Consider the following 7,941-nt stretch of genomic DNA (forward strand, 5'->3'; position numbering starts at 1 on the left):
ACTGTCTGCATAGAACTTACTCTTTCCTTACACAGGAGAATCAAGCACACGTTTGTATGTGAGTACCTCCAGAGGTGAAACTCCATCACCCAAATGTAATGAGCAGAGACATTACAATCAGTTCTAACTGTATCTTCATGCTGAATAAGCCTGAGTCAGGATGTAAACCACTTTCTCTTTTTTTCTTCAGATGAAGCCATTAATGTTGTCAACAAGCCCAAAACGACTCCAGAAATATCAGTCAGTCCTTCTGAAGACCTGGAGCTGGTGTGTGAGGTGTCAGCTGCAAGCGGAGCTGTCGTATGGAAGAAAGATCAAACAGAGGTGAAGCAGGACCAGAGGACAACCATCATCTGCCAGGGGACGCACCTCAAGCTCATGGTCAAAAATGTGACCCTGAAAGACCAAGGGAGCTACAGCTGTGAAACAAAAGATGACAAAGCAACATTCCAAGTGAAAGTCAGAGGTGAGAAAATGCTTGGAATCCCAGAGATAAAGTGTGATAAAATGTTTGCTCATTAAGACCGGGATGTGGTAGCATTGTGGTGGAGTGCTTGTTCATTAGGACCGGGATGTGATGGTGGAATATGGAGGCCACAAGGGTTGCAGAACACTCTAATTTTATGGGTAGATTGTGTACTCTGCATAGTTACAGGCAAAGCGGGCCCCGATGGATACAAAGTTTCACGGAAGGACCAACCAAGGAACGACACACCAAGTGGCACGATCACGACCGACCAATTAAAGGACAATACACTCGGGATGGACCTTACAAAAGAAGTTGCAAGGGACGGGAAGGTGCGGCAGTTGGAGGAACGAGGATTCCCCTGTCTCCCAGCGCTGTGGGTATGAGCCTGAGGGGGCGCCCCGCCTAAATAGGCGGCCTCGGCTCCTATCCTCCCGCCCTACTCCCGCCGACGATCCGAAATTTAAAACACAAAGGCAAGGAAAAACCGGTTAACCCTTTAAATTTCGTGCACGAAAGTCCGGACGAAGACGCAGGACAGGTGAGTATAGTCCGGTCTGGGTTGGGAATCCGGCGTGTGGCGAGTGTTGTGTGCTTGTGAAGGGGGGCCGGCAGCCGGCACTAACCCGAGCGAGTGTGGACCCCACAGTAGTGCGGTTCCCATTGCCCGCGAGGGCGTGGGCCACGACCTGGGGGAAGCGAGTGAATGCAACACTGAGTGAGGGCACGCCGAAGGGTGGGTACAGGGTATAAGCGGGACCCTTTCACCACCACAACCCCTAGGGCTACGGGCTCTATGGAGGGTTATTCTTTGGTATTCCCCTAGAGCTACGGGCTCTATGGAGGGTTATTCTTTGGTATTCCCCTAGAGCTACGGGCTCTATGGAGGGTTATTCTTTGGTATTCCCCTAGAGCTACGGGCTCTATGGAGGGTTATTCTTTGGTGTTCCCCTAGAGCTACGGGCACTAGGGATGATTACTATTAGGTGTTCCCCTAGAGCTACGGGCTCTAGGGAGGATTATTATTTAGGTGTTCCCCTAGAGCTACGGGCACTAGGGAGGAGGATTACTATTAGGTGTACCCCTAGAGCTACGGGCTCTAGGGAAGGATATTATAAGATCGCATCCTAGAGCTACGGGCACTAGGGGGAGCTACAGACGTTGAATAAAACAAGAGAGCAAGAAGTAAAGAACGAGATGGGGCAGTGTAAAACTAAACCATCCGCCCCTTCTAAACGACCATCCATTCCTAAGGACTCACCTCTAGGGTTCATGCTAAGTGTCTGGATGCACTATCCAGGAACAAGAAATAAAGATAAGGCAAAGATGATTTATTATTGTATAGAAATTTGGAGCGGACAACAAATTGGCCCGGCAGTATGGTGGCCTAAGTATGGTTCTAATGAAGATTGGGTACAACAGCAATTAAATTTTTGGGTAAACTCCAAAACCCCTTTCAATCAAGAAGAAAGTGACTATGCAGCAGTATGGGTCACTCGCCCAGAGGGTTTAGGAGTCCCCATTTTTAATTTGACACGAAAAGAAAAAGATGTCGAAAAACGTAAACCTCGAAGGGAAGAGGAGGCCTTAGTGGGACCCCCACCATATGCTTTACCACCAGCAATTCCCCTACCTTCTCCTCCTCAGTTGGATCATGGGCAGATGGATTCGAGAGAGGCGGAAGTACAAAAGATAGAAGGGGGAGGGCCTGTGACACGGGCAAAGGCACGACAAAATAACCTCTACCCTTTAAGAGAAATGCCCATGGGAGGTCCACAACCTCAGATGGGGTTTATATCAGTGCCCTTAAATTCAGGGGATGTTAGAGATTTTAAGAAGGAAATGGGTAATATACTAGAAGATCCCCTGGGGGTGGCAGACAGAGTAGATCAGTTCTTAGGGCCAAATGTTTATACCTGGGAGGAACTACAATCTATTCTAAGTATACTGTTCACAGCAGAAGAGAGAGGTATGATTAGGCGTGCAGGGATGCGCATTTGGGATGCTCAACATGCCCACGGGCCCGCTGCGGATATTAAATGGCCCTTACAGAATCCGCAATGGGACCATCAAAATCAACATCATAGGACTCACATGCAGGACCTGCGAACTATCATTATCCAGGGCATTAGGGAGGCAGTCCCAAGAGGTCAGAATATAAATAAAGCTTTTAATGAAAGACAAAAGAAGGAGGAAACACCCACTGAATGGCTAGAAAGGTTACGCAAGAATTTACAACTATATTCAGGATTGGATCCCGATACACCGATAGGCCAGGCTCTGCTCAAAACACAGTTCGTAGCTAAGGCTTGGGAAGATATCCGCAAGAAACTAGAAAAGATAGAAAATTGGCAGGATCGGGGGCTTGATGAACTTTTGAGGGAAGCTCAGAAGGTATATGTAAGAAGGGAGGAAGAAAGACATAATAGGCAGGTTAGGATGATGGTAACAGCGGTCAGAGAAAGTAGGGAATTGGAAAGGAAAATGGGGGGATGGACGCAAAATCGAATTCCAGGACAGCAAAAATTTAGGAAGCCTGAAAACAGGGAGGAGGAGAGAATATGCTATTATTGCAGGAAAAAAGGACACCTGAAGAGGGACTGCAGGGTTAGAATGAGAGACGAAAAGTCCTTCCAAGAAGACTAGGGGTGTCAGGGGCTCTATATATTGGGGACCCAGAAACAACAGGAGCCCTTGATAAAATTGAAAATTGGTCCCCAGGCTGAGGAGGTAGAGTTTCTAGTAGATTCAGGAGCAGAAAGGTCTACTATACAACAGATCCCCCTCGGATGCAAACCTTCCCGGGAAACTACCAAAGTAATAGGAGCAAAGGGAGAACCCTTTACAGTAGGAATAGTTAAAAATGTAATGATAGAAGCAGAGTCCAAAGTGGGGTTGGGTGATTTCTTGATACTGCCTGAAGCGGAGTTCAATTTGTTAGGACGGGATCTGATTATTGCATTAGGCATAGGACTAGAAGTAGAGAATAAAGAATTGAGAAATCATCCCTAGGTATGGGGTAACAGAAGTAATAGATTCAGATCAAGGACCACACTTTACATCAAGAATCACTAGAAATATAGCTGAAGCCTTGGGAATAAAATGGGAAGAACATACTCCCTGGCACCCACAGAGTTCAGGGCGAGTAGAGAGAATGAATGGGGAACTAAAAAAGCAATTGGCCAAATTAACACTAGAAACTAAGCTCTCATGGATAAAATGCATTCCCCTTGCCCTCTTAAACCTTAGGGCCCAGCCCCGGGCTGACATAGGAATATGCCATATGATGCGGGAACCCCTAAAGATCACCCGGGGGTGTTAGATAAGAACATTCAAGCTTATATCACGGAATTAATGAAGTATAAACAGGAATTGTGGAAAAAGGGACAATTGACTCAAAGACCCCCTCTTGACATTACCCTCCATCAGATAAAGCCTGGAGATTGGGTTCTGATAAAGACCTGGAGAGAAACCACACTGCAGCCTCGCTGGGAAGGTCCCTATCTGGTATTATTGACTACCAATACTGCCATCAGAACTGCTGAAAAAGGATGGACACATGCTAGTCGTGTTAAGGGTCCAGTACAAAATCACGAATGGAGAGTCACTAGTCCAGCGGGTGATTTGAAAGTAAAACTGTCACGAAACCCTCCGTCAAGGAAAATGAGAACATGAATTAACAATGATTGTATAAACGTATCAGTATAGAATTTAATGTAGAAGGGAATATTTTGACTATTGTGAATGCAACTGTCGGGATATGTTTTAGAAAGGTAGTGGACCCACTGCGAAAATAGGAATACACAAATTGGTTATTAGCCTTCAGAGTGGCCGTGGAAATTTTAATAGAAGGGGGTAAACCTGGGGGTGAATTTGGATCCTTACCAGCATCACTTAAGTGTATAACCAGTGGGAAAAAGAATAGGGTGCAGTACCCCAAAGACCCACTTAAAAGGGAAGCAAAACCAGCCCCTCCTGAAGAATACTCTTGCTGCCGAGAAGATTATACACCCCATGGCTCGAGGCAACCGAGTCGATGGGCGAGGCAGAGGAGATAAAACATGTGGAGGGGTCTGCTCCATTATGAATGAATCCAAAGATTTAGGATCCAGAAGATACCCCAAGACTGGAAATAACTCCCCCGAGCAATTAAAGACTCACTACTGCAGTGGGAAAACTGCCTATCTAAAACTAGCTCAATTGATAATAATATTAAGTCTCATTAATGAGGGTTGGGGTACAGAGGTACAGACACATGAGCCATTTAAGTGGTCCCTAATCAGATGGGAAGATCAGAAGGTGATAAGCACAGACGTGACCCCAGGCGCTCCCATCCTTAAAAGTCAAGTATGTGACTTAGTACCAACACAACCATGCCTGAATCGCAAGGCAATCTATGCTTGCCCAGCATCAAATCCAGGGAAAAGTTATTGTAATTACCCAGGGGAATATTATTGTGCATACTGGGGTTGTGAAACGGTTTCACTGGGATTTCTGCCAGGGGGGGGACAAGATGAATATATAACAATTAGTTGGGGTCCCTCAGGTTGTACACCTCCGACTTATGGGACTCACTCTGGTGAAGGAACATGCCAACATTTAGAGATAAAAATCCTTAAAACAGAAAACACAGTGTGGTGGATAGGAAAGACTTGGGGGGTACGAATGTGGGAGCCTGGAAGAGACCGAGGGGGCCATTTCCTTATTAAAAAAGAAAGAGTTCCGCCAGACCCCCCAATAGGTATAGGACCTAACGTAGTAATAAATAACAATCAGAATAAGACAGAAGCTGTTACTGTAGGCCCGACCGAAGCAAGCCCTTATATTACCGAATATGGCACCCTTTGGAAAATAATTCAGTCTAGTTTCAAGGTGTTAAACAACACCCACCCAGAATTAACTAAGGAGTGTTGGCTATGCTATGATATAAGACCCCCTTTTTATGAAGCAATAGGGTCCGTAGCGAAGATTAGGAGAAGAAATGGGACTAACCCAGCAGAGTGCCTATGGAAAAAGGGAAGGCCTAATGTTCCAGGGATAACTCTAGCACATGTTACTGGAAATGGTGTGTGTGTGGGAACTATACCTCTAGAAAAACGACATCTATGTAATAAAACTATAGAAGTACAAAGTCAGGAGAAACCCTCAGACTGGCTCCTACCCGCAGACAATGCTAAATGGATATGTGCCAAATTAGGGGTCACTACATGCTTATCGACTAAGATATTTAATCAAACCACCAATTACTGTGTACAAGTAATTATAGTTCCACGAATCATATATCACCCTAAAGATTATGTGATCAGTCAACAAGAAACCTCTGAACATCACCTGATTAAAAGGGAGCCATTCACAGCCCTAACCGTTGCAATGCTATTAACTATAGGAGGGGCCGGGCTGGGGACTGGAGTAGCATCTTTAATAAACCAGCCACAGGGACTGAAAACCCTTAGACAATCTGTGGATGAAGATCTACAGAAAATAGATGAAGCCATCAATGTGCTTACAAAATCGGTACGGTCTTTATCAGAAGTAGTGTTACAAAATAGAAGGGGGTTGGATCTTCTCCTATTGCAGCAAGGGGGACTATGTGTGGCTCTTAAAGAACAATGTTGCACCTATGTTGATCAAACGGGGGTAGCAATAGATACAATGGCTGAACTAAGAAAACAGTTAGAACAAAGAAAAAGAGCCCAGGAGTCTCAAAGAAGTTGGTATGAAAGTTGGTTTAATGGTTCCTCCTGGTTCACTACATTATTATCCACAATAATGGGACCAGTTATTATGATAATATTAGGTTTGACCTTTGGACCCTGTATTTTAAATAGACTAATCGTTATCGTTAAGAACAGGCTAGAGGCAGCCCACCTAATGGTAATTAGAGAAAGATATGAACCCCTTGATGGGAAACCAGAAGAGGATGCTCTAGAATGGAGTCGACAAGAACTAAAACGGTTTAATGAGCAAAACAAAATAGTACAGTAAAAGAAAAGGGGGGACTGTGATAAAATGTTTGCTCATTAAGACCGGGATGTGGTAGCATTGTGGTGGAGTGCTTGTTCATTAGGACCGGGATGTGATGGTGGAATATGGAGGCCACAAGGGTTGCAGAACACTCTAATTTTATGGGTAGATTGTGTACTCTGCATAGTTACAGGCAAAGCGCGCCCCGATGGATACAAAGTTTCACGGAAGGACCAACCAAGGAACGACACACCAAGTGGCACGATCACGACCGACCAATTAAAGGACAATACACTCGGGATGGACCTTACAAAAGAAGTTGCAAGGGACGGGAAGGTGTGGCAGTTGGAGGAACGAGGATTCCCCTGTCGCCCAGCGCTGAATTGCCTTTTTGTTTTACCCGCTACAATTAATAAAAGTTTCTAATTGGAACATTATCGGCTCATTGCTTATAAATTGATGACATAAAGGAACGCTTCATTTTGTGTGTCTTACATTTGGAGGATCAACTGACAGCCTCTCTGGTGCGAAACACTTTGGCTATAGGACTTTCTTTGTCATCTAGTGTCATAGCTACACTTTTCTACATGTGCTTTTCCATCCAGGAATGAATCACTGCAACAAACCATAGGCAAGGAGGGTAACTTGTGCAGCTCTTATAGTCAGCTGGTGTCTGCAGGGTTACAGTGCAAGAGCACACCAGGCATGCAAGGAGTGAGAAAAGGGGAGGTGTTTGAAGAGATCTGGTTACAAAATTTGAATGACACAATTAGGTGGAAAATGCAAATAATCAGACTCATAAATGGCCTGGGTTGCAAAGGCCCACAGTGCTCATCCAGTTCCAGCCCCCTTCTTCCTATGTGCAGGGTTGCCAAGCAGCAGCCCAGGCTGCCCAGAACCACATCCAGCCTGGCCTTGAATGCCTGCAGGGATGGAGCATCCACAGTCTCCTTGGGCAACCTGTTCTAGAGGGCCGTTCCCTTCTGATTTACTGGAAATGTAGAGAGACATCAGAAGAAAAAAAGAGAAGGGAGGAGGTTCAGCAGTGCATGCAGGTGATCTAAATCTCATGTCCAAATCTGCTATCAGACTGCGAAATGTTTAGATTTATGATATGATATGAAATGATATGCCTATCATTTCCCAAGGCAAAATAGAGGGGAAAGTATTTTCCTGTCTTAATGAGGCATCATGATGGTCCCTGTGAAGGGCAAGTATAGTGAAAATGGGGAACTGGAGTAAGGTCTGCAGCAGACTACAGCAAAATGGTGTGACTGTTGTGATGTCCCTGCAGAGAAAGAAGACGTGTTTACAAACAAGGACAAGGTACAAAAGGAGGTGAAGGCTGTACTGACTCAAAATGCCACGCTGAGCTGTGAGGTGGCCCAGGAGAAGACGGAGGTGAAGTGGTACAAGGAGGGGAAACTGATCACCTCGAGCAAGAATTTCAAGGTGGAGTCAGAGGGCAAACAGCGTCGGTTGGTGGTGAGCCAGGTGGAGAAGAAAGATGC

At 45.4% G+C, this 7,941-nt stretch overlaps 1 long non-coding RNA gene across 1 annotated transcript; it reads left to right on the plus strand.

The window, feature by feature from the left end:
• Window positions 1–858: 858 nt before the first annotated feature.
• On the plus strand, window positions 859–6,864 carry LOC146758642 (uncharacterized). Its single transcript, XR_014934039.1, has 2 exons — window positions 859–1,007; window positions 3,896–6,864. It is a non-coding gene; the product is annotated as an uncharacterized LOC146758642 (long non-coding RNA).
• Window positions 6,865–7,941: the final 1,077 nt, after the last annotated feature.

This window comes from Coturnix japonica, chromosome 13 (genome assembly GCF_054131305.1).
Source record: "Coturnix japonica strain WE chromosome 13, WE-NBRP24, whole genome shotgun sequence".
Lineage (NCBI taxonomy): Eukaryota > Metazoa > Chordata > Aves > Galliformes > Phasianidae > Coturnix > Coturnix japonica.